This window comes from Neopsephotus bourkii, unplaced genomic scaffold (assembly GCF_033783945.1).
Source record: "Neopsephotus bourkii isolate Nb327-2 ecotype Australia unplaced genomic scaffold, CSIRO-AGI_Nbou_v1 NB_1760, whole genome shotgun sequence".
NCBI lineage: Eukaryota > Metazoa > Chordata > Aves > Psittaciformes > Psittacidae > Neopsephotus > Neopsephotus bourkii.
Genome location: NW_026902234.1, coordinates 5354693 through 5382673, shown reverse-complemented (window position 1 = coordinate 5382673; position 27981 = coordinate 5354693). Strand labels below are relative to the sequence as shown.

Here is a 27981-nt window from a genome sequence, read left to right as displayed (position 1 = left end):
AAAGCCTAGCTCCATCATCCTGACACGCACCCCTTAGATATTTGTAAACACTGATGAGGTCACCCCTCAGTCTCCTCTTCTCCAAGCTGAAGAGACCCAGCTCCTTCATCCTCTCCTCATAAGGGAGGTGTTCCACTCCCTTAATCATCTTTGTGGCTCTGTGCTGGATTCTCTCCAGCAGGTCCCCGTCCTTCTTGAACTGAGGGTCCCAGAACTGGACGCAATATTCCAGATGCGGCCTAACCAAGAAAGAATAGAGAGGGAGGAGAACCTCTCTTGACCTTCTAACCACACCCTTTCTAATGCACCCCAGGATGCCATTTGCCCTCTTGGCCACAAGGGCACATTGCTGGCTCATGGTCATCCTCCTATCCACCAGGACCCCCAGGTCCCTTTCCCCTTTGCTACTTTCCAGCAGGTCAGTCCCCAGCCTGTACTGGTACATGGGGTTGTTCTTCCCCAGATGCAAGACTCTACACTTGCCCTTGTTGAATTTCATCAAATTTCTCCCCGCCCAACTCTCCAGCCTGTCCAGGTCTCGCTGAATGGCAGCACAGCCTTCTGGTGTGTCAGCCATTCCTCCCAGTTTAGTATCATCATCAAACTTGCTGAGGGTAACCTCAGTTCCCTCATCCAGGTCGTTGATGAAAATATTAAATAGCACTGGTCCCAGCACTGACCCCTGAGGCACTCCACTAGTCACAGACCTCCAGCTAGATTCTGCACCATTGACCACAACTCTCTGCCTTCTTCCTTCCAACCAGTTCTTGATCCACCTCACTACCTGATCGTCAAGCCCACACTTCCTTAGCTTATCCATGAGAATGCTGTGGGAGACAGTATCAAATGCCTTACTGAAATCAAGAAAAACCACATCTACTGCTCTACCATCATCCCTCCACCTAGTCACTTCCTCATAGAAGGCTATAAGGTTGGTCAAACATGACTTCCCCCTCATAAAACCATGTTGGCTGTTCTTAATAACCCCCTCATCCTTGATATGCCTAGAAATGGAGTCAAGAATAAGTTGTTCCATCACCTTTCCAGGGACGGAGGTAAGGCTGACCGGTCTATAATTACCCGGGTCCTCCTTCTTGCCCTTCTTATAGACTGGTGTGACATTTGCCATCCTCCAATCCTCAGGCACCTCTCCTGTTTCCCATGACTTACCAAAGATGATGGAGAGTGGCCTAGCAATGACCTCTGCCAGCTCCCTCAGCACCCGTGGGTGCATTCCATCCGGACCCATCAATTTATAGATGTCCAGACTGCTTAACTGATCCCTAACCCAATCCTCATCTACCAAAGCAAACTCCTCCTTTGTTCTGACTCCTTCTGGGGAAATAGGAATCTGGGGCCCCCGGGGAGAGTCTGCAGGAGTAAAGACAGAGGCAAAGGAGGCATTCAGCACCTCTGCCTTCTTTATATGCTCTGTCTCCAGGGCACCCACCTTGTTCAGCAGTAGGCCTATATTGCCTCTTGTGTTAGTTTTATTAGCTATGTATTTGAAGAAGCCCTTTCTATTGTCCTTAACCCGACTAGCAAGGTTAAGTTCCAAGGGGGCCTTAGCTGTCCTAATTGCCTCCCTACATCCTCTAACAACTGTCCTATATTCCTCCCAAGTGGCCAGCCCCTCTTTCCATAATCCATAGATTCTCCTTTTCCACTTGAGTTTGCCCAGCAGCTCCTTGTTTAACCACGCTGGTCTCCTAGCTCCCTTACTTGATTTCCTGACCATTGGGACGCTCAGATCCTGAGCTTGGAAGAAGTGGTCCTTGAATGCTGACCAACTATCTTGAGCCCCTTTACCGCCTAGTACCCTTTCCCATGAGCCTTCTCTTAGCAGTTGATTGAACAGGCCAAAGTTGGCCCTTCGGAAATCTAGAACTGTGGCCTTGCTAGGTATTCTATTCCTCCCACACAGGATCCTAAACTCCACCATCTCATGGTCACTGCAGCCAAGGCTGCCATCGATCACCACCCCTTCAACCAAACCCTCCTTGCTGGTGAGTACTAAATCTAGCAGTGCTCCTCTCCTAGTTGGTTTGTCCACCATTTGCATTAAGAAGTTATCATCAATGCACTGGAGGAACCTCTAGACTGTGAATGATTGGCTGTGTGAGTCTTCCAGTTGGCTCCAGCACAATTCTGTCTGATGTCAGACTCTTTAAACTAAAATAAAGAGAAGCTTTAGTGTCATGAAGACATTGTATGGAGCCAGGGTCAAGAGCTATTACTCCACAGGCCCCCACCTGCTCTAGACAGGATTAGACTGAAGCAACATGAAAGCCAGTTGGTGCCACACAGACTACTGCTTACAGTTTCTAGGGGCAGATATTTCCCTCTGGGTTTCAGATTCTAAACTAAAATGAAGAATGCCTTGATTTAGAAAGTTAATGCAAATCATGCGAAAGGAATATATTCTGACTCTTAGTGTTATTAAAATACAGTTCCACTTCCTGTAAAATGCAAGTTAACTAACCTGCTATGCTGTTAGGATCTCAACTAGAACAGAGACAAATGGCACTTAGGTGGCAAAAAGGTGCCCAAGGTCATTCATTACTGTAAGACAGTTGTTAAACAGCACTGATCGAGGAGTATTCAGAAGCCGCTTAGAATCCCAGCAGAGTGTGACACACTTTTGGAGCCATGTCTCTTGCTAAACTTGCCCTTCCTACTTTCTATGGAGGCTCTGACACCTATGACATATCAGTTTAGTTATATGCACAACTGAGTTAATTCATTCTAGCTAATAAACATTATGCAATTTGTGCATTTTTAATGCAGAATGCTTCCATCACTAATAACCATCACTAATAACCTCCTCTTCAGTGCAGGAAAGTGAAGATCCTCCTGTGTTTAGGATTAGATTTCATCTCATAACTTTAGCTGTCAAGTTTAAGCCACTCACCACAGATTCCCTTTATAGTCACTGGAGAGAGATAGGCATCTCCAAAGGGTGATTCCTTCCATCTCTCTTCTATACCTGTCTTCAGATAGGATGAATCACCCTCTGCAGGTGCCTATCTCTCTTCATTGTCTAGAGACAAAGTCAAGCTGACTTTAACTTATAGACATCTAACAGAGACTTCTAACTTATAGGTAGTGAAAGTGAAATGAATCCCACCATCAGTGTACTGTACTTTCAGTAGTTCTCTGCTTGGTGTAAAGATTGAAGGAAGATTTCTTGAAGTGCAAGCATGATTTTATTGCTGCTGGTAGGAATGCTTTGCTTTCTTCCCCTGCTTCCCTGAGATGCTGACAGCTCTGATGTTGATAATGGAGCACCAGCAGAGCTTCAGCAGTTTGCAGAAAAAAGGAAAGTTATGTAATTTTTTGAGGTGCTATCTGCAGTCTGCAAAGAATTTGGTCTGAAACTGTCTGAAGCTGGAAGAATTGTCCATGTTAAATAGTTTAATTTCTGGATGATACATCCATTATTTGAATTTATAAATAAATAAATAAATTCTAACCTGTTTCATTTGCTGTATTAAGTATCTTAATTTGTTCCTAATATTCTTGATTAGGCCAATTTGAAAATTTCAGCACATCATTTTCAAGTGTGAATTTAGGGAGAGAAAGTTTTGCAATCTATTGCATTCATACTTCAGATATAAAAAGCACCCCACATATTTTTGTGTGGTGATAATGCAACATTTCATGAATCAGACAAAGATTTTTTGACGTTGATAAATTGAATGGCTGCCTATCTATCACTTGACACTTTCACAGCACTTATGCATGGCCTGGGCTCATCCTTGGTGTTTTTCCAAACCTGCACAAGTCTGTGTATATGTTAAAAAAAAAAAAAAAAGCCTTTTTATTTGAGAAATTACTTCAAACAGATATATGAAAACCAGTCTATATATGAAAGACACTGTATGGTGTTGCCAAGACTTGTGATTTAATCGTGCATTTTGGAACAATTAGTATTTTTAGTGCCTTAGCTTCACAAATCCTGTTATTACCTGATAATCACAGTTTTTATTAAGGAAAAAAAAATCCATTCCTAATGGTCTGGACTACAGAGAAAAGTTCAAAAATATGAACTGTAACAGCTCAAATCAAGAAGGTGACAAGTGAAAAGAAGCAATTAATGTAACACTTTATAATTTTTTGGAGGCCTGACATGACTTTTTTTTCCCTCCAGCTAAAGTACAAATTTCCCATAGGATTTTCTTTTCAGGATCACAGTTTTTGCCAAGGTTGAAGTAAGACATATGACTGCGTGATCCATTTCATGCCTGCCCAATGGGTCAAACTAAACAGTATGTATCCCTCTAGGTCTATTTTTTCCAAGACCGTGATCTTTCTGGATGGCTAAACTTGAACAGGAATTCATGGGGCTCTGTGAGAACCTGGACATTGAGCTCATCTCAAACACCACTTGCATTCCATAGTGTAAGAATCAGAGACAGGAAACTGAGCTTGTTTCAGGCACCATTTGCATTTGACCATGGTAGGCCTTGAGCATAAACAAAGCAAATAACAAGAATGTTGGCTCTCCATAGTCCATAGATAGGCTTGTTCTGACCTGTTTGTGCTAAGCTAATAAGCCCCACAGGAATGTGAAAGGAGGACTCAAGGATGAGCTGACTCAGAGGATGGAGTTGGAAAGCAGATACCACAATATGAGGGACAATGACCACCCAGAGATCCCTCGGAGAGCCTCAGCTTTGGAACTGCGCATGTGCTCACTAAACTAAGCTCAGCATTATCACAGCCATAATTCTCTATGCTTCGTATACAAATTGTTGGCAACACCCTAAAAGAACATGAACACTAAAGTGCAGGGCTCAGGTCAGAGGGAGAACTCCCACCACTTGATGATACCCTGGGTGAAAAGGACTGGATCCACAGGTGGTGATACTTCTCTGTCTCATTCTCTCCCTTTCTTTCTCTTTTCCTCTCCTCCCTTTTCCATTGAACAGTGACTAGATCTAAGCAAAAACGTGTGGCATGGGACTCGTTGATCCAGTTAAAGTAATAATTGTTGAGTTATTATATATATCTACATGCCTTGCATTTTGTATTAAATCATAAAAGTGGTTGGCTGGTGTTGTTTCACTTTAATTCAGTACAAGGGTACCATGAACTTGGTCACTGGTCTCAGAGGGAGGAAGGTCATCCTAAATGACTCCTCCTCTCCTCTCCTCTCCTCTCCTCTCCTCTCCTCTCCTCTCCTCTCCTCTCCTCTCCTCTCCTCTCCTCTCCTCTCCTCTCCTCTCCTCTCCTCTCCTCTCCTCTCCTCTCCTCTCCTCTCCTCTCCTCTCCTCTCCTCTCCTCTCCTCTCCTCTCCTCTCCTCTCCCTCTCTCCTCCTCTCCCTCTCCTCTCCTCTCCTCTCCTCTCCTCTCCTCTCCTCTCCTCTCCTCTCCTCTCCTCTCCTCTCCTCTCCTCTCCTCTTCCTCTCCTCTCCTCTCCTCTCCTCTCCTCTCCTCTCCTCTCAAGAAAACCCAACATTCTTACTTCAGAATGAAAGGGATTCAGGTGAATAAACACCCAAGTTTTGTGCTTTTTGAGATATGCCCAGGATGTCTGGACTGGCTGACCTAACATAGGGGATTCATTCCCTCCTGGAGCAGGCAAGGATACTCTCTTCTGTGTAAATTAGCACAAGACCACTCAAATGTCCTTCAGAGTGCCTCTACCTGGAACCGTTCCGGTACAACTACTCTGCATTAAAACAACCTACAACATTTTACCTTATTCTGGAATAATTTTTTTTGTGTAAGCTATCATCCTAAATTGCCTGCCACAGACAGCTTGGTTAACAACCTAATCAAGGTTTGCCTCAAGACATTATTTAGAATCATTAACAATAGAAAGGAGAGGCTAATAGGCATCTATTCTGGGCTGTGCATGGAAATGTTGGCGACACTTTTTGGGAACAAAAGTTGGGACTGTCTATGTGTAAATTGCATTGGTTTAACTAAGAAAAGAATTTAAAATCAATGTAATTAAAATAGTAAAATAGGTTGTCAGCTCGTTTAAATGAATATAAGCATGACAGAACTTGGTTTAACCTATATTGAGTTCAAAGTAAACCAAAATAAGCTGCTTGTAACCCAACTTTATTATGTCTACATAGAGCTTGCACTGAATTAATGGAACTGTGAATCGATTTAAGTCAAAACAATGCTAGATCTGTGCACAGACAAAAGTTTAATTGGAAAATGATTTATTAAATATGGATAATGCAGCCAATAGTGGGGAATGTGAGAGAGAAGGAAATCAGAATCAGGACATAATGAAAAAAACCTGAATGGGTGTGTGCATGCAGCATTGTGCAATATTCAGATTAATAAATAAAGAATATTTTGATTGTAGTCACTTCCCTACACAGCATAAGGTCCCCACACATCAATATGCATTACTAGATATGGAGGCAGATGTATAAACATGCCGAAAGGATGGAAGTTGAAAGGAGATACACATGGAAAGGGTCTAAACCAGAAGAAAGGACTCATGTCCTTAATGGCAAAGAAACAAGAATACCACCTGGAATACTACTGCAGAAACAGCAAATACAGCAGAACAGATTATAAAACCCAGTATTCTTTTCCTCTTCACTTCTCAAAGGTCTTCGCATGCTAGCATTCTGAAAGGGAAAAATAACTCAAGGCCTTTTCCTGGTACTGTTTGAGATCAGAGCTGTTTTACTATCCAGAGCACCTCAAAAAAATTGAAGATGTTCTCAGCACAATATAAAAATTAGTCATGAAAACTATAAATGCTCTTTTGACTTGAGAAGGGAATCACTTCATAATTTACACTATCTCTACTTGAGAAGAGAACTACTTCACTACTCATGAGTTATTGGTTTCCCCCTCTTCATTAAGCATTCTTTGTCTGTATTTCTATTTATTTAGTGCATGTTCTTCCCACTCCCTTGTCAATGCCCTTAGATACAAGGGATATGTTTGAGACTCAGTGCACAAAAAACTTTCATTTTGATACACAGCAAATTAGAGGCATTGCACATGCATGTATATGTGGTGTAAAAGACTATTAACCTCTGATGTGGACTCATCCTCCTTGGATAATTTTTTGCCCACATTCCACCGTTATTTTCTAACATTTGCAAAATAATTAATTCATCTCTTGGAAAAAGTGCTTTGCAGAATTTACCGGTGACGATATATGTGAAAGAGGATATGTTGAAATGAAATCTGAAGTATTGTCATTGTTGACAGGAAGCTGAGTGATGTGAATTGTGTACAGTATATACAGAAACGTAGTTGCGCTATAAATTTTTCTGTCTCTAAACAAAGACAGAAATAGGTATAACTAGCCTGATACTGTTTAGTTATGTAACAGATTGAGGGTTTGGGTTTTAGTCACTGAAAATGTGATAAACAACATTGTGCATTAATGCAGAAAACAGATTGAGCTTTTTAATGGTACATCAAATAAGACTTTATTAGCATCTATTAGGTTCAACCCAAAGCCCGGGAAATAGCATTAATGAGCATCATATATCAGTCTGTCTGTTATTAGATAACATTATCCCTTAAAACTAGCAAGTCATATAGTACTTTATACTTTTTACCTTTATCTTTAGAATTAGCTGCTGACATCCTCTCCTGTTACACTGGCCTTACTATTAGTAATAGTGAACCAATTTATAAACCCATTAGTGACACTTTTTCCCGAAGATAAAAACAGTCAAAATTATCTGGCAGCAATTAATCTTAATGGCTGTATGCAGTAAACAGCAATGGGCTAATTCCAGCTCTGTCAGCCCCATCAAACAATCCCACATTAGGCAGCTTTTCACTGATCCATTAAGCATATTCAGAACAACAACAAATTCAATGCTGAAGGCATATGCACTAAACATTACAACAGTGATCTTCTGAAGCCATCATTATCTCTTAAATAGTACTTCCCCCATGTATTATCATTATGCTGTACATTAGAAATACTTTGATTAAACTCCCTTAATTCATAACAGCCAGCTGCAGACCATTTATGCAGTTAATCTCAACACAACAGCTATTGAGGAAATATAACAAATGAAGGCTGTAAACTGGAAGTCATTACTACGAAAGATACTGGTTTCCTAGCCCTCGCAGTGCAAAGTGCATGGCAAGATTGTACTTTAGGATGACAGTAATGCAGACTGAAACCACTAATGACCTTCCATATGTCCTGCAACATGTGCAGCAGGAGTTGTTGCTGTAAAGGTGTGTGCATGAGCAACCTGACAAACTGCCAGCAGGAATGGCAAAAACATCCAGGAAACCCTTGTCCACAGGACCAAAATTCCAGGCGAGACCTCACTTGCAAACCGCAGCCTCTCCACGGGTTTGCTGGCTTCATGTGGAGCTCACAGCAATCTGTGTCTGTGAAAGAGCAGTTCTGACTTCTTTCTCTATCAAGCTCGAGTTAGTAGCAATGACATTTTGAAAGACTACAGACCTTTGAGCTTCCTTTCCTACAAGTAATAGCTGTTTTGAGAATTTTTATTAGACCATTTTCTCTTTAAGGTATAATGGATATGGTGCAGCAAGAAAATTTGCATAACACTTTCCATGATGATGTAAACAAAACAATATTATCAGGATGGGAAGGAAAACTGTAGGTAATTTATATTTCCACTCTGACCTGAAATTCACATGAGGTATCCTCATTTAATAACACGAAAATGTTAAATAGATAAAAGTTGATGGTATTTTCTCAAGCTTTCATCAAATATATTCCATTTAAAAATTGTATTAAAAATTCACTCAGAAGGGTTCATGCTGTATGTTAGGGAAAAATGGGAGCTAAAGTCATGTAACTAATCTAGATTATACCTTTTCTTAATTTAAAAAATACTCCAAGAAATCTGCGGGATCTGGGTACAAAAAACACTTTCACAAATTCTTTACTTGTCAAGTGTTAAAGAAACCATAAAAATATTAGTGAATAAGGTCTATGTGTTTTACAGTTCTTCACCAAATATAAATAGTTTATTTGATTTTAAAGATACAAACCACAGACACAGTGTCTACCTTGCAGTGAAATGATCAAATAAATAAAACTTCAATTTGGCATGAGCCTAGCTGCCAGTTCTGATCTTAGTTCCAGTTCATAAGTACAGCTCACTGGAAGGTGGAATGCAAAACCTCTGCAGCACCTTCAGGACCCGCACTAAGAAGCAGGCAATGGCATACAACAGACAACACCACTCTTTAAGGGCTAGAAGAACCAACTTCCTGATACTTTGGTTAAAATGAGGTGAAAAGTCTTGCTACAAGTCCAGTTTTGTACTTCCATTACTTTTTAAAGCTCATGTGATGCTAGCACATGTGAGGCTGCAGCTCTATGCCATTTCCTCTGTGAGCACCCTTCACAACCTGGTGCTGCATACACCTAAGCACAGCAACACAAAATACACTGGCTTGCTTGTAAACAAAGGGATTCAACACAGACACTTTTCAGATGGGTGCTCCTGTGTAGCCTTCCCTCTGTGTGGGCAGGCAGACCTGCATACCATGTTAAATGTTGTGCCCTGCTTAAGCAAATTTGGAAAGATATGTTCTGTCCTAACCATAAACTTCTTGCAGACTATGGGATAGCAATCTCCTTTTCAGAGGGAGAAGAATGCACTTGAGCTTCAGATGCAGATTTCAAACATAGGCACTCTTCCTACCACCACAGCACCTTGACATGTGATCTTTATGTCCCTGTGCCTTGGTTTCTCCTCTTTATAATGTTGATAAGGTTACTTTTCCATATGGAAGAACTGTTGCCACAACTAGCTGGTAAGTGGTACAGTGCTTCCAAGGTCTTTGATCTGAAAGATGAACAGAAAAAAAATTGCTAGATCACTTACACTAAGATGTTCTACTTGTTGACTATCAAGGCTGGCTCCCATCATTAGAGTTATGTAGGACCTTCAGGCATCAAGAAGCCTGTCTATACCACAGAGTTACCCTGGGTCTTTGTAAAACCAGCACTGCATCCCAGTAGGTCTGACCAGCTTCTGAGATTATGGGAATGAGCAGAAATTTCTGTGGCCCATGAAGAAGGCAGGTGCTGAGCACGCAGGAACTACATCCTGACCTCCAACCTTCAGTGCCATCACGGTAAGCAATCCGCTTTTTAACCAGCAACAGTAGATAGATCAGTTTCAGTAAATTATTTCTCAATGTCAGTTTTATTCATGCTGTTCTAGAGCAAATTGTATGACAAGCTTTGAAAGTACATCAGGTGAACTTTACCTTATTTTGAGTGATCTGGGGATAACAAGAAAAGCATCTGAAAGACAAAGCTGCTTCTTTAACCCAGTAAAAAAAGTTGAGTAATTAATTTTTTACTTACACAGAAGCATTTCTAGGTACAAAAGCTTCAGGCAACAGGGAGTATAAGACACCCTCTTGAAAATCAAGTCCCCATAAGAGTCTGGGCACTAAGGAGCAAGGCATCATCTGACCAAGGATTTCTAAGACTGAAAAATTTCATTTAGGTGCCTGAATACAGTGGAAGTTTCTTACTGAACAGAATTGTCAATGTCACAAATGTCGTTTATATGTTTTACATATATGAGCTATTAATTTGGGAAAAGTAGTTTTCCCAAACTTAAAGAGAGACTGGATCACCGTCCTTTCACCAGGCAGAAAGATATGTGATAGGATGTGACAATTATAACTTACAAAGTGTGCCTGAACCATCTTTGTCCAGTTTCAAGTTTTTTTTCCTTAGTATTTATTTCACTAAAAGATATGGAAAATGCCATAAAATACATTTTCAACAATTTATTTTAATTTTCAAGGTATGATTTGCTTGGATTTAAGCAAATCCAAGTAGAGAAGTGCTAATGTTCAGAACAAAGCAGATCTGTGTACCCTTCTAACCCAGAAAGCAGAGCAACAGAATTTGTCACCTCATGGTAGGCCCAATTCTGGAGAGTACTGAGTGGTGGATACTCTGCAGATGACAAAGGAGTACAAGCAAGAATGAAAAATTATTCCCAGTTGCTACTTGCTCATCCCAGTTGAAAAATTTCATTTAGTTGCAGTTTTACCAGGCAACACTTTTTTTTTTTTGGCTCAGGCTTCTTTTGACTGAGTGCAGAATATACGGAGATATATATATATATATATACTTCAGATGCAGTAACAGGGGGCTACTCTGCTTACTTTCCAAGGACCATTTACTAATCTTGAATTTAGCTAACCAAGCAGTGTAGCAGGGAGTTTATAAAGATTCCCATAATTCTGCCTAACATGCGATCCAAGCACAGAGCTCTTACTGTACCAGTAAGGATTTGGGATGAAAGAGAAAATATATACTTACTAAGCTGCTTGTAGGAAAGTGATGGTGTTAATTGCAGATGAATTTTATAGTTGAATTTTATTTTAAATCATGGACATCATTGCTTCTTAGTTTGACAGTGTGTGAACAGTCAGATGTGAAACTACCTGCTTAATGTGTCCTAGTGTTTTACAAAGGGAATATAATATTGATGAGAACCACGAAATAGTTTGGTCATACTATGGCATATTTTTCCTATTATCACCATGTTTCAAAGCAGTCAAACCTGATTTTGAAAACAGGAATATTTTTTCTCTTTGGTGTTAGCTGACTTTAGGTCACTCAACAGTGATAAAGAACTTTTACAAGTTTCAACCAATTTTACTGATAAAATTCCAAAGGTGTGATTTTGACCAGCCAGCTCAGGGCCACAGTGCAACATGCATAAAATTGGAGTGGACTGCTCATGAAATTATTGCTATTAATGGCATTAATAGGTAGCAGAAGAGTGTGAGTTATGAGTTAACAGAATGTGTTTCTACTAAGAGACAACAGAGAAGAATAATATTTTGCAGGTTTTACTTTAATCGCTTTTTTTATTTTATTCACTTATGCAAGTTTCTTTATGCATGGAAATGTCTGTTGTAAAAAATCAGTCTCTCTGACAGAGAATCTGGAATTGTCTAATTTTATGATTCCCCACCCCCCCACCCCCCAGTTCTTCAATCCCTTTATACATTTGGGATAATTTCCACATAAAAGAAGTTTCCTTTTTCTTCGGTGGGACTATTCATATGTGCAAACTTTAACTGGGTCCAAATATAAGCACTGTGTGCTGGCAGAATGTTAGGAATTCAAGTCTAATGAGTGGTCAGATAGTGCACAAGTAACTCTAGAAATCATAGAAATCATACTGATTTATAGAAAGCAGTGCTAGGGAGTGTAGAGTTCCACCTCTTAGGAACAGAATATAAGCAATGAAATGGAGAAGTGGTTTTCAACCTTCCTGAATCTGCAGACCCTATTCTACTTTCTTAAGTAAATTTGCTGTCTTGTCTTGAATCTGCCTTATTATCCGGTTACATATATGGAAATACCAAAAAAACCCCAGAGAAGCAATTTTGTTGAATTTCATTATATCTCTTCTAAGAAAAATTGTATTTCATGAAGAAAAGGAATAAAACAATTATTCCATTCATATACAAAGTGTCAGTAATTTATAACCAATTTATCAATGACCACACAGCTGCACTCACTGTAGTTTAGAGAAAAAAAAGCAGCTCATATAATGCTTACACAGTCTCTGAAAGCAGAGCATCTTAATAAAGGAAGAGGAAGCCACCGGAGTAATTAGAAAGGTATATTGTAGTGCATATAATGGCAGAAGGATGTTTGTATTATAGTCCAACACATCATTAAGGATACAATTGTTATTTAATGTGGCACAATCATCTTTCTACTCTTCATGAAATCCACTTAAGTAATTACTTTTCTTAGCTCATTGGCTCTATGAACTGACAGTTTAGGAAAGTGCTATGTTGCAAGAAATCCTGAATCTCAATTTTTATAATACCCTACCTCTTTTTAATCCTGACTCTTACATCTTACCTGGAATGGCCACCTTCACATTTGAAAAACTGGTGAGGAGACTGGGGAGGAGGGAGGAAAGGAGTACTAACAGCTTGCAAAGCTGCCTTAAAAAATTAAAATATTAAATGAAAAGCCCAGCTTCCTTTTATGTACAGTATATCCCTTTCCCCTGGTCTTGTTTATGGAACTCACACATATAAATATATAAATACAAACCAAATTAACTGATCTGTTTTTATGATATTTAGTCATTTTTTTATCTGTTAGTAGCAGAACACTAACACAGCAGTGCAGCACCTTGAGTTGTTCCTAGTCTGTTTTTAAGAGGAATAGTTTTACAAAACGTATTTTTCAAGATTTGGGAGAATACTGTCTTACAAAAGTTAGTGTGGAACATTAAATAACCTCTTACTTCTTTATTTTCTAACAATTTCTCATTTATGACCTCAATAATATACTGGAGCAGACAAACATCATCTGTATACTCAAAGCTCATTCATTTATTTTTTTTTTCCTGTCATGCATATTTTAATATAAAGTTCAAGACCATTCTGCAGAGCAAGCCCAGCATTCAGCAGACACGGGACTGAAGTGCAACATTTAAATTGCCCAAGGGCATGCTTTTTTTTTTTTGGCATTTTAAACTTTAAGCTCTCTTTCAAAGGATGTTGTAGTTTTCGTGTTTACTAGCATTACAACAAGGTAAGTCTGAAATACCTTTATCTTATTTGGTAGATCTGTGTTTGATGCTCTTTGTTTGAATGGAAGTGTCAGCTGTATTTTACTTTATTATATAAAAAAGTTTCAGAATTTAATTAAGGGTCAAGTACCCACAGTAGATAAATGCAACAGCTAAAGCATATTTCTGATCTCTCTGAAGACTGCAATCATGAAAATTATTATCATTGAGTAAAACTGGTCTCAATGATGGTGACTGGTAGATGGAATCTGTGTTAGTCAGCCATAATTTACATAATAATGGGTTCCGAGTTTTCATCAGCACCTTTTGTTTGTACAGTGCTTACTGCTACAGTAAATTGTCAAAATGTCATTCCTATCCAATCAGCCAGAAAATATCAACAGTAAACAAGGCACAAGAAGAAATTCTCTGATTAAAAGTGTGGTGGAGAAAACAGTAAAATGGGCCACTGTAATAGTTGTAGCCATCTTATGCTGATATTTTCAATAACACTGCTGAACAACTTAGGAAACTTATTATCATTTTTTAATGAAGCAATGCCATAGAGGGGGGTGATGTCATTAGAAGAATCTCAGCAACCAATTAGATAACTGGTTTGTTTACACTTGTATTTGTCATTACCTGTTTATTTCCTTTTCCATGTGACAATCTATTTCACTTCTTGAGGCAAAACAGACTCGGCTAAAAAGTTACTTTCACTATGGGCAGGGTATCCACAGATCTACAAGAACAATGCCCAAAAGTGACTTAATCAAGGAGAACACTTGAGTCTTAAATACAAATGTCAGCCCAAATAAATCTCTTCTCCCCCTAACAAACACACAAAGCCTGATAGTATTTAAGTGGAAATGAATTCAGTGTAACTTTCTGCCACCCTCTAAAATTCACAGGAGTGCAAGGAGAAGAGGAGCATGAATTAGTCACAGTGTAGGCTTTATAGCCATCACACTTATATACTATATTAGAATTAAAAGTTTCACATTGTGTTTGAAATAAAAATGAATAAAGTGGCATCCTGCCAATGAGAACCAGAAGCCACCCTTGTGTGGAACTGAAACATTTGGCTCGTATAGTACTTAATTTATTTTTGTGAAATGACAAGTTATATAAATGTATCTTTAAAGCAGAAAGGCATAAACTTAAAAAAAGTTTCTTTGTATTGTGGTTCAGAAAGGTTGTCAGAGTCATAGCCTATATATAAACAGAACAAAAACCAATAAGCATTCCTCAAGGAGGGCGTCCAGTACTGTGCTCCTAAAAATCTTCAAATAGGGCGTGATCATGTAGTTGAGTCACTACGGAAAAGACTCACAGTACCTTCTTTTGGAAATAAATAAGAGTTTTAAAATCTATTGAAACTAAGTGTTGACATACGGAAATATTTTGTAGAGCTTACAGATTTCTTTACCATTATCTTTATTTTACTTGGCTACTTTTAATTTTTTTCCACTCCTTCTCTTTAAAAATCCTGCATTGTCCAAGCCCTTTCGATTAAGCAGCTTGCCTGAATGAAAGCACTGTGATGATGTGGCGGTGCATCTATAAACAGGGTGCCTCTCAAAGCAGGACAGAATGCTAAGAAATAGGGCTGATCAGCGGTAATTACTCTGACACTTCATGCAGTACAGGGAATTAACTCCTAGGACTTTGGGGCAAATTGAGAAGTAGTAGTTGATGTTCCACACTGTGAATGCCTCAGTTCCTTAGCCCATTATGAGTTTAAATGGACATGGGAATTCACTATATACAGGGAGGGATTTTTCTTCTTTTTTTTTTTTTTTTTCTCCCCCAAGATAGGAACGTGAAGCAGAGTGCAGAGAATAGAAATAATTTGGGATGCTGAGCAGGCTGCATTTCCATTTTTTTGTTAAGGTCTTTACAGTGATTTTCCATTAAAACACAAAAAATTCAATAAAGGGATGACAGCAGCAACCATGTTTATGGCAATGCACCCATCATGTTGAGGAAGACACCCATATGCCAAGTTAAGGAAGTGGAATTGCTCTAAGGCAGACCTGCAGAAACTAAGGTACACAAAAACATGCAGCAGGAGGGGAAATACAGCTAAAAAGGCAACTAGTTAGCAGCTGCCACTATGACCTTTAACTGCATCCATGGTAACTGGGCTAAAGATGGAGTTCCATTTTATTATTCTCACACCCACAATGTTAAGCCTGTGAATCCCATTGCAATTTAATGGCTGAAATCAGAAGGCAGATCTGTGTTCATTGGACCAGTGCCGACATCCTCTTAGCTAATGAGTGCAATAAACATTTTCATGCCAGGAAACCAATGCAAGTAGAAATATTATGCCATGCAGAAATCTATCCCCCAAACACAAAGAAATGGTCAGTAAAGTCAGTCCTTTATGATCATTTGCGTATACTGTAATTTTTCAGGTTTTAGGCCACGCATCTTTGAAGCAGGAAGATATTTAACTCATATATTCTTTAATACTGTGGCGTGCAACTGCATTCACTTTTTATTAAGGATCACATTTTATTAAGAATGGGAATAGTTATGTATTCCAGAGTTAATGATGATAGCTGCCTCTAATTATTTTCCTAAAGTAATCTTATGGTTTTAAATAGTATTTTTTCTTTCATGCACCTAAAATGTATTTCATCTGTTTGCGGGCTATGTACTATACCACCAGCTAGGCAAAAGACAGTAAACAGCAAACTGTTTCAACAAGAAAGAGGGCTTTGTTCTAACTTTTGTTGCTATTGTAATTTGACTCATACAGTTTTTCTTAAGAATCAGTGACAACAGTGTCATATCTTTGTCATGTGAGCTGAAAACAAGACATATATCATCCTTACTTGGGTGGAAGAACCAGAGCAATGACAACAGCAGTTAAAAGGATCGGTGCTGGATGTGTCTTTGAATACTGAAGTACTTCCACCTCTAAAGTTCTGTGGTAACCTGTAAAATCAATAATGAGAGGTATGGAGTGGAGCTAACATTTAATTTGTAAGACTTTACCTGGAAAAAACAGTACAGCTGAAGAGTAGCCATTAGTATTTTTAAAACTGTAAATATAGTTATTTAGCCATATTGAGACATTCAGTCATTATCTGTCTTACCCCCCAACCTCCCTTAAAGAAGCACTGCTGTTCCAATAACACAACAGACCAGGGTGAAGAAGAAAACTCTGAATGCATAAGTGTGCAGCTGGGAAATGAAGGTCACCAAAATCTCCTTGAACTCTTAGGTAAACCCACTGTATTTGTTTCAGTGCAATGCAGTCAAAGGCATAAAACTACATTAGTACATTCATAAAGAGCATTATGTGAAATATCCCTGCCTCTCAGAGACAACTTTCTCCTTCATCTTAAAATACCCAGAATTTTATTTTTGTTAAAATCTTAGCCTGGCATAAGGAGAGAGGGCTTAATGACTTCCCCTGACAAGAACTACATGTATTTTTTTTTTTTTCTTATGGAATACTGCCAAATATCCTTTGTAATAAAAAGCTTGAACTATTTTGCTAACAGAAGCCGCTTGTTCTGGTAACTGTAAAGGTCAGACAGAAAATAATTTTGGTGTTTCTTATCTCTTAAAATAATGTCACTTTTTATCATTATGGTAACATTTTTGGACAACAAAGAAAAGAGAAAACAGAAGATGTGATACCCCAGACCACCAGATACACAATTTTTTAAAAGACATTAGGTTAAAAAAGCTGTTAGCCAATTATACCAAAGACTGGAAATGTCACAAAAGCCAATGAAATCTCCCTGGTAACATTCAGAAATAATATGCTTTGGATCATACTGTATATTAAATGACAACTGTCAATTTAAAAAAGAAGTCCTCTAAAATCTTTGATGTATGACAATTTGGAAGTTGAAATACACTGTTCTTACCATTGAATATCTTTGAGATAAAAAGCTTTTGACATGTTAACTAATGTGAAGGTATAAGTGCTCCTCTCATTTTGCTAACACAGTACTGGACTGCACTGAGTAGCTTTTTCTGATAAATGTCATGAGAAGCAAGGTGGTATATAACTGTCTTATTTAGTTAAGAAGGACACACATTTATGGCTATTACATTACATAATAATAGAGAAAGGTGAGGTTTTTTATACTAAATATTGTTCTCTGTGAAGTATTCCTTTCAGTTAAATGGGCATTTGAATAGGAACTGATTGTCAATATTATCTAATCCATTTTTCCTTCTGTAGTACAGCATGAAGGAAGCTGTCAGTGCCTGAATGTGGAGCCATTCCAGGATAAAAGGTCTGTTGAAATGCAAGTTAGTTGTCCTTTTCTTGTGATTTTTTTTTGTTCGTTGGTTTGGTTTTTTTTTTTTTTGTTGTTGGTTTTTGTTGGGTTTTTTTTTGTTTTAAATCATCCACAACCTCTAGCTTCAAGCATCTGGCCTCCCAGGCTGAGGAAATCACCTAGAAGTGCTGGCTGGGAATGCTGGGCTCCTCGCCTCAGCTTGGCTCCCGGATTCGTCAGCTACAGAAGATGCTTGTTGCTACTCTGTGAGACCTCAGCAGCTAAGAGAGTGTCTCAGATCCGTGTGCCTTTGACTGGGGTACAGCGGAAAGTCTCCTGTTTTGAGGATAACTTAATGCTGTATCCTATCAGGTTTGCCTATGTGAAGACTTTTCTTGCCACTGAAGCAATGGAATTCAGCAACGACATTTAGACAAGTGCTGACCATGGGAATATCTAAACCATAGATGACCAAATAATATGAAGCAGGTTCAGCAGAAACATTTTAGGGTCTGAATTTTGAGTTGTCTAAATCACACCCTGTAAAAAGGAAGATCATGTAACTAAATAAATAGCAAGCTTCCTAGGATTTTAGTTGTCTTTAAAGAATTGTATGTATTCTAATTGTTAGGCACAGCATGGCTGGGGTTTTTTGGCCCTGGAAAACCTCATATTGAAGGTTTACACTGCTCAGCTGTTGTGAGAATATGTTTGAAGGTGATTTAAAGACAAATCTGCCCCCAAAAAGGAAAAGCCCTAAACAGTGTAGACCTCACCAACTGCTGCCATTGGACACTTGGGAAGAGATTAGATCCTGAACCTCTTTTAATTAACAGTATAAACACAGGCTAGGAATTCTGCTGTATATTGCTTCAGATCAGCTGTGGACTTTTTTTTTCAGTTACTCTGCTGAAGAGCAGACCACAGGTTGACCATACCAAGACTGGGAAGCATTATGAAGTCCTTCAGTAAATCCTTATAATAATGCTGTAGTCACTGGAATAAGGAATAAAATGAAATAACAGATGAGAGGATGGTGCCATGGTTGTGAAGATGGCAATAATCATGATCTGGGAAATCTTTCTGGCTCCAAAAGCAATAGTAGAAAGCAGAAAACACTGATGTTGAAATGCTAGTTTCAACAAAATATATTTGAAGATGCAGATTTTTCTGCTGTGGAAAACTGGGACATTGGGACCCCATTCAATTAGACAAAGGAGCTGCACAGAGAGGGCTCCATCTCACAGGTGGGACACGTACTGCCTTGGTTGAAGACTAGATGGAGCATCCAAAATAACATTACTAATGTAAGACTTTGTGTTGACAAACATGATACAGATCTAAGCTATATATATCCCAGTAGAACCTATAAAGTGCAGAAAATTCATATAAGCAGCAGGAGGAACAAAGCAAAAATGTGTACCAAACAGAGCTATAAACAGGACAGCATTTTTAACTTTTACACAAAATAATCCACATCTATTGCAGAACTTTCAGAAAGATGAGGTGGTAAAACTGCTCACAATGATGTGAAAGAGTAGACTTAATAAATATTTCTGTCTTGAATCGGAAAAAGAAAAATTATATATTTATGTGTGTATTGTATGAATAATTGTGGGCTTTTTTCATTTTTTGACAACCAAAGCAATATATTTAATTTCAGATAAATCCAAACAGGTTTTTTAAATTAATTTTCAGCATATACATAAAGAACCTATTAAAGTCCATTTTCATTTGCTCTCAGTAGCCCTTTGTTTAAGTAGGTATAACTTGGAAGAAGATGTTCAGTCCAGAATTCCTTTATTTCTGTGCTTAAGCCTTTTACTGAGAGACAAACAAACCAGGGTCACATTCTTATTCCTAGACAAAAAGGAGGAGGTTTGAGCTTTCCTTTCTTATTTCATGGGTGACTGATATATAGACATAAAAACATAAGAAAGCAAAACTCCTTTCTGGTTTTGGTATAACATTTAAATCCTGCCATACCTGTTTGTCTTACCACTGTTCCAGTTCATTCCAGATACTTGAATACATTCAAAACCAATGCCTTTAGGTGAGTTAACCGTTCCAAGGTGAAAAAATGTTCACCATACTTGTATCTCATAAAGATATTAAAGAGGATTCCCCATTAGTAATCAAAGAGGGTGTTGAACAATAAAACTAATTATAAACATTCTGAAATCATCAGCATTGGGTTACTAGAATGTAAGAATTCCTAAGAAAAATTGGAGAAATATTCAGTACATTGATGATAATTTTGAACAAGTTCTGACATAGTATCATAGAGTCATAGAATCATAGAATAGTTAGGGTTTGAAAGGACCTTAAGATCATCAAGTTCCAACCCCCTGCCATGGGCAGGGACACATCACACTAAACCATATCATCCGAGGCTCTGTCCAACCTGGCCTTGAACACAGACAGGGATGGAGCATTCACAACTTCCCTGGGCAACCCATTCCACTGCCTCACCACCCTTACAGTAAAGAACTTCCTCTTTATATCCAATCTAAGCTTCCCCTGTGTAAGTTATAACCCATTGCCCCCTGTCCTGTCACTACAGTCCCTAATGAAGAGTCCCTCCCCAGCACCCTTATAGGCCCCTTTCAGATACTGAAGGCTGCTATGAGGTCTCCATGCAGCCTTCTCTTCTCCAGCCTGAACAACCCCAGCTTTCTCAGCCTGTCTTCATATGGGAGGTGCTCCAGTCCCCTGATCATTCTCGTGGCCCTCCTCTGGACTTGTTCCACCAGTTCCATGTCCTTTTTATGTTGAGGACATCAGAACTGCACACAATACTCCGGGTGAGGTCTCACGAGAGCAGAGTAGAGGGACAGGATCACCTCCTTCAACCTGCTGGTCACGCTCCTTTGATGCAGCCCAGGATACGGTTGGCTTTCTGGGCTGCAAGCGCACACTGGAGCCGGCTCATGTTCATTTTCTCATTGACCAGCACCCCCAAGTCCTTCTCCACAGGCCTTCTCTGAATCTCTTCTCTGCCCAACCTGTAGCTGTGCCTGGGATTGCTCCGACCCAGGTGTAGGACCTTGCACTTAGCACGGTTAAAGAATATTATAGAAAGTAACAAAACAGACCCCTTCCCCTGCTGTCACCCTTATGCAAAACAATACAAAGCTGACATGGGATGTTTCTTCTCTGATTCCACAACAGCTGGTAGCAGATGAACAATTAATAGTTTTTGTATTAACAGTCCAGAAGTTTGTGTGATATTACTCCTGGAAGCGTTTATTGATAAGTCAATGGTAAACAACAGAAGGAACACTCTGGAGACGGAAAAGATTGCTTAGTAAACTAGGTTATTAGAAATAGGGTGCTTTAATACAGCCCAATCCTAAATTACCTTTCTAGAAACAATGATGAAATCCACAAAACTGAATAACTGAAAGCAGAGACTTAAAAATATGGAGAATTCATACTAGACGAGCAACAAAACAGTAACTCAGAATAGGATGGTTCAGCATAAAACCCAACAGGATTGCTGAATGGCCAGTGAGGGGAGAAGAGAGGTGATCTTTCTGATATAATTTGGAGAGGACAAAGCTGGAGTACTGCATGAACTCTGCAGTCCACGTTTTCAGAAAGACACAGTGGAGCTACTGAAGAGGGTAGAGAGGAAATGCAGAAATGTTTCAAAAACAGGAGAAAATGCCTTCTGGTGGGAGATTTAAAGGGTTGGATCTTTCTGTTTATGAGGCAGAAGATTGAGAGGTGACTTGCTTATGGCATATATACCTTCTGAGGCAGAAAATAATGGATATGAAAGGACTCTGTAATCTCATGGAGAAAGGCATAATAAGAACCAAAGGCTGGAGCCTGAAGCCAGATGAATTCAAATTGGAAATAAGGCACACACTTTTAATGCTGATAGCTATTAGCTATCAGAACACATTATAGAGGTAAGTGGTAGATTTTCCATCTCCTGAGATCTTCAAGTCAAGATTAGACACCTCTCAGGAAGATATACTTTAGCTGCAGAGAAACTATTTGGCTCAAAGTAGGGATAACAGTGTAAAAGGCAAGTGCCTGTGATCGAGAAGAAAGCAGATTAGATGAACTAAGAGTTTCTTTCTGCTTTTTACACTACAAAAATTTGAAAACCTGCAGTATGTAGCTGGGAGATAATCTGAGTCCTCCACCCCAGATTTAGCCCAATCAGATTACTGGTGCATTGAAGTGAAATTCATACCCTATCATTCACTCTTTTATATACCTTCACAGGGGTTTACCCAGAGAGAAGTCAGACCTATTGCTGTTTGATTTCCTTCAGGATTCTGCTAAGGCAATCCTCCATGTTGCAGAGATTAATGAAACAGATGCAAAGATCTGCATCTACCGCTCAGACTTTCATTCACACTTAAATTTTTTAAGAGCTCAAAAGAGACACCACTGTCTCTGGCATGCACTAGGATTGTGGCATGGTGAAATGCAAAAAGCTTGTGTTCACTGTACCTCATAGTAACATTATTATTTATACGACTTTGTTGTCTTCACTTGTAAGCCACTGGTAATTACTGGAAAATCCTTGTTTCATATGTGAGCAAAGGGGACAAAGAGAACAGTTTTCTAACTTGTGGCATCCACAGATAGGTACAGGAAATGTTGGAAATCTGTTATTATGTTAACTGACATCCTTTGTGAAAGGGTGCTCTGTAATCCATGTGGGGAAACAACACAGGAATATCTTTTGCCTGATCTTGGTCTTCTATATCAAACAACTGGTATAATTTGGAAAGGGGGCTTGTATTTCAAAAGACCACAGACTAGTGGTGACACTAACAAGAAAAGTAGGCAGCACTGAAGACTCTCACAGTTTTGATGAAATGGCATCCATATTTCAGATACTGGCTTAAAATTACTGATTTGAAGCATGAATTTTATAGTGATGAGGGAAACAGAAATAGGATGCACAACACAGGGTAAGTAGGGGGAAAAAATGAAGGCAAAAAGATTGGTTTAACTGGGAGAGAGGGAAAGGAAAAGTCTCTGCATATTTACAAACAAATAAGACGAACAGGTGAAATTATGGTACAAAAGGACAAGTTTATACACAACAGTTCTGTGGATTCTTAATGCATGAGTAATTTTATTTAACTTGAGATGTCTATGGCTAAAGTTGTCACCATAGATTCCCTCTACTGCCAAGGGAGAGAAATAGGTGTTTTTAAAACATGATTCAGCTGACCTGTTTTAGCCATCTACTTCAGGATTAGATGAATCACACTCTAAAAGTGCCTATTTCTCTCCATTGATTATGAAAAGAGTCCAGGATGACAACCTCAGATGTAGATATCTCAGTTATAGATTTTTATATTTGGTCAGATGAATCCCACTATTAGAACCTATAGATTCTGACACATCTTCACTTTTTTCCATAATTTCTTATTGAAAAAACAACTAGTACGGAGAAATAGAGGAGATACACATACATTTGTATCAGGTGCAATTTACTGTAGAATGGCTAGAAAATTGACATTATGTGTGTCAAATGTTGACATTTTGATGAAAAAAATCAACTCCCAAATATTTCAGCTGAGAAAGAAAATATTTTTATGTGGAAATACTAACATGTGGCCTCATGGGAGTGACAGGCTGGTCCTTCAGACTTCCAGCCTTCTCTACAGGGCAGAGTCTTTACCTGGACTGTGTTTTCCAAGATTCAAATTCACCCTCATTCCTTCTTGTGATCTGGTGATGACAAGTCACAAAAGAAGCACCTAGCCAAGCAGCCAGAACCAGTCAGAGGAGACTGGGAGCATGAAATAGCCAAATTACACCTTCTGCAAGGTGTTAAAATGGCATACATTTAACAGAAGTATATGAAGTTTTGATAGAATGACAGCAAGCTAATATTTTAAACAAACAAATGACACTTTCAAAAAAGAGAAGAGGACAGGTTGGAATCAGTAACCCAACTTCTCAATATTCAGACTGATTATGCAGTCTTGAAGGAATGCTGAATTGTGCTTATACACTTATTCCTTATTTTGCTGTTGTATTTCAATGCTCTTTGTAATCACCTCACACTTTGATAGGCTTATGATCATATTTTGCATTCTTCCCTTCCCTTCCTTCCCTTTCTTTTTCTTTTTCTTTTTCTTTTTCTTTTTCTTTTTCTTTTTCTTTTTCTTTTTCTTTTTCTTTTTCTTTTTCTTTTTCTTTTTCTTTTTCTTTTTCTTTTTCTTTTTCTTTTTCTTTTTCTTTTTCTTTCTTTTTCTCTTCCTTTTTTTTTTCGTTTATTTTTCCTTTTTCTTTTTTCTTCTACTTTTCCTTTTTTCTTTTACTTTTCCTTTTTCTTTTTCTTTCTTTTTCTTTTACTTTTCCTTTTTCTTTTTCTTTATGCTTCCTCTCTATTTTTCTCTCTTTCCCTCTTGTTGAGGAACTGTGGATGACATTGATAAACTTAATACTCATTTTACCAATGTGTGGTGAGCAAATGGTATTTCCCAGTATGGACAAGAGCACAGGCAAACACAAAAAAAATAGATCTGCTTTACAGGTTATCAAACCAAACTTGAGTGCAAAGATATGCATAAGTTAAGTTCAGAAATATCTTAGAAGATAGAACTTATGCATAACATTTCTAGAGAAAAGACCATGTTCAAATTACAGGTCTGTTCAGTTGTGTTACTCATGTGCATAAAATAGTAACCTTTGTGAATGGTCTAAACAAATTTTGCTGTTCAAGAAGCCAGAGATTCTGACTCCTAATTCAAGATGGAGGGAACTGAAAGGGAAGAAAGCTAATTTCAGTATTTTCTTGATGCAAAATCTCAGATTTATGAAGGAAAAGAGTGAAGGCTGAAGAGCCTCTGAGGTTTTGAATTTCCTCCAGACAGCTCTGCTGCTGATGCATTATTTGTGAATAAAACTAAGGTGGAGAAGTAGGCTACTCTTATTTTCATTTGAAATTTAAACTCACCCATTTACAACAGTATATGATACAATGTAAGTAAAATAAGACTTTAATCATATACATATATTGCACAATGAAAAACTATGATGACATCATCAAGGTTTTTAATTATTTAAAAATCTTTCATCTTTTAAGTATGCATAGTGCTTTGCATTTGATTATAATTTCACATATTATTTATTTTTACAGATGTCATCTGCCATTTTCCAAAATATTTATGCCCTCTTTCTAAATGTCCCTAAATTCCAAAGCTGTCACAGCTTTTCAGTTCAATGTCTTCCCCATAGGTGGTCCTTTAACCCAGCTATATTTTCACTCATGAGAGGGAAATCCTTTAGCAATCTAGCATGAAATTCACTGTGCACAGCAACAGTCTCATCTCAGAATTTTTAGTTGTGCTTAGGCACTGAGACTGTCCTGATCTCTGTTCTACCCATGAAGATCTCCATTTGATTTATTTTTACTTGTTTTCTGCACTTGTTTCCATTACCCGACTCCTTACCTCTGAGGGTAACGGCTTTCTACCTACTTCCCAAATACGCATCCCAGATTCTTTTCCTAGCCTGTTCCTCTTCCCCTTCTTATGATGCATCTGCTCCTCACTCTCTTTAATAAGATCTAATCTATTTCATTTGTTCCCAAGTATTATTTTTTTTTTTACCAGAATTTAGTTTGCTGTAACCCAGCTAACAAACTTTTTGTAACACTTAATGTAATCTTCTTCATCCAGCCTTCTAATGCATCCTATAACAAAAAGGTCTCGGTGAGCTCTTTTCTGGCTTCCAATTATTATATATATCTCTGTGGTCCTATATAATTATTAACCTATTAGGCAGAATTTTTAATTTCTCCTCCCAGTGCCAGTCTTTCTTTTGTTCTCTCCACATTAGAGTACAGTGGCTCCCTTCTCCATGCCAGCAAAAAATCCTCAGTACAAAAAAGGAGAGCAAGGCTCCCTGCTCACTCCCCCCATACTGCATAGTGGTGAGAAATAACTAATTCCCTGCAGGTTCGGGGCTGACTGACTGGGAAGAAGCTTTGCTGAAAAGGATCTAGGGAAAAGCAGACTAAGCATGAGCCAGCAGCATGCCCTGGTAGCCATGAGTCCACTCTTGGAGGCTCTCAAGACCTGACAGAACAAAGTCCTGAGCAACCTGAATTCTGAATTCAGTGTGACCTTGTTTTGAGAAGGCTGGGACTAGGGACCTCCTGAAGACCCTTTCAACATACATCATTCTGTAATTCTGTGAATCCTCTGTTGAAAATGCTGTCCCTAAGTTCCTCACTAGTCCAGGCTAGAATGGGTTTGGATTTATAACAATGTTATGCATTCTTTTATATTTTCAAGCCTTTGCTCTCAGGCGCAGAAGACATGGAACACTTCAAAGGAAAGACTGCCAGGATTTTTTCAATGTGTACAAAACAAGATTATCTCCCTGGACTCATTGTTGGATACTACTGAGTAGTTTTATCTGAAATATTTGAAAAGAGGAAAATGAAGTCTGAGGCAAAGCGAGTGTATAAAAAAATGTCTGATTTTCAGACTCTTGCTGGTCAGCCACTGGTGCTACCAAAGCTGCTGTTAATCCATCATGACTACGGTGAAAGTTCAGCTCCCCACAGCATCAGCTAGACATCACGTGTTGAAAACCAGGCAAGTTGCCAGACACTAGTTCATTTTTAGTGGGAATGCCACAGTTTGGCAAATCAAGCGGTAAACCAGAATATACTCTATTTTGTCATCTGTTCTTAATGGACTATGTTGTTTTTTTAAGTGGTTTTGTATGGAATTAATAATTCAATGTATTGGCCAGTTGTAAAAATTATGCCTGGTATTAAAAGTAATCTTATAATTGCATTTCTCCCCTCCCTCCATCCTCCCCCCCCCCAAAAAGAAGTTTATCGCTGACCCATTTTAAGCTTTTCCTCTGAGGTTCTCTTGATATTTGCAAATATGCACCACTTAGCTAAGAGATGAGTGGTGACATGTAACAAAGTAGAAAATTAAGACAATGCTACACCTATTCATAAAGACACCACCAAGAAGAAAAAGGAAACTGTATTTCTTCATATTTTGTAAAACAGAAAGTGGAAGACAGAGCAATGCTGATTAAGCTTGGAAGGCAGAGGTTTCTTAGAGAAAAATGCTTAATAAAAAAACCTGAACTGTAGTACATATTGAGCTGTAACATGATGGAAAGTATCTCAAAAATGGAATATCCAACCAAAATAAAAGCTAAAATACAATAGTCTAAAGAGGTAGTTTCCTAAATGAACCCCACAAATATTGAAGAGAAAGGGAAAACACAGGAAGATACTTGCCTGAGTGCATCTGAATGGTTATCAGTGTTGATTAAACTTGTAAGTGATATCATAAATTATCTGTATACATGGAAGATCCTTTGAGAATCAAGAAACTGTGTGCACTCTGAGCCTGACAGTTGATGTTGACATTTTCATTTCATATTTTCTGAAGAAGCCAAAAGAAAGGTAACCAGTCTGTAAGGTGTCTGGAATGGGCGGAGTTACAGCAGAATCCAGAGAAATCTACAGATTAACATGCACAAACTTTTCAGGTTTGGAATAGGAAACGGACTTCATTATATTAGAAAGCGGCACATGAGAAACACTTAGAGGGTCTTGAAAAGAGAGTGAAAACTGCTAAAACTATCCTCAGAAAATCTGATGGATTTCTGCTAACTTCAGGTTGCCACATTGACTCTGCCATAATATTTATTCAGTTTCAAGGCAGGAAGACTCCATCAGAAAACTCTCTATGTATGTTCTTTGTTGTTTCAGCCCATTTATATGTGAGGTGCATGATGTCTTCTTGTTGAATTTCTGTTTGAAATATAACTCAGCAGAGCTCTGCTTATCCACACCAATATCTTACTTACACATTACTGACTCACCTCACTTCAGAATGAAGGTTTGTTTTCAGGGTAGTAGCTGCCACAGTCCTTCCTTCTGTACTGGGAATTTCCAGGTGGCCACTGACATTGATTAGGTCTTGTAGTTCAGGAGTGTTGGGGCAGAGGTAAGCAATGGCATGCTTTGCCCCAAGAAAATACTCTTCATGTAACCATTCACACCACTGCAGTTGCTAGCCAGACCACTGTTTCCTGAGGCCTGGATAAAAATATTTCCTTCACCACAATGACCCTAGGGGAATAAAAAAAATAACAAAACAAAACTGAACTTTCCATACAGACCTTTTATTTTAAACAGCCAGTGTTGTATTTCTGCCAAACTTAGAAGGTGTTTTTGATTATGTAGCTTTCAACTA

At 38.6% G+C, this 27981-nt stretch overlaps 1 long non-coding RNA gene across 3 annotated transcripts in view; it reads right to left on the bottom strand.

The window, feature by feature from the left end:
* Positions 1-27981, bottom strand: part of LOC133225353 (uncharacterized) — a 161396-nt gene that overhangs the window by 103442 nt on the left and 29973 nt on the right. For 2 of the 3 annotated variants that reach the window (XR_009729110.1, XR_009729112.1), the window contains 2 exons: positions 27593-27857; positions 12590-16457 (listed from right to left, as the gene is read on the bottom strand). This is a non-coding gene — a long non-coding RNA (uncharacterized LOC133225353). Of the gene's footprint in view, positions 1-12589; positions 16458-27592; positions 27858-27981 lie in introns of those variants that run through there. The other variant, XR_009729111.1, reaches the window with a different exon arrangement.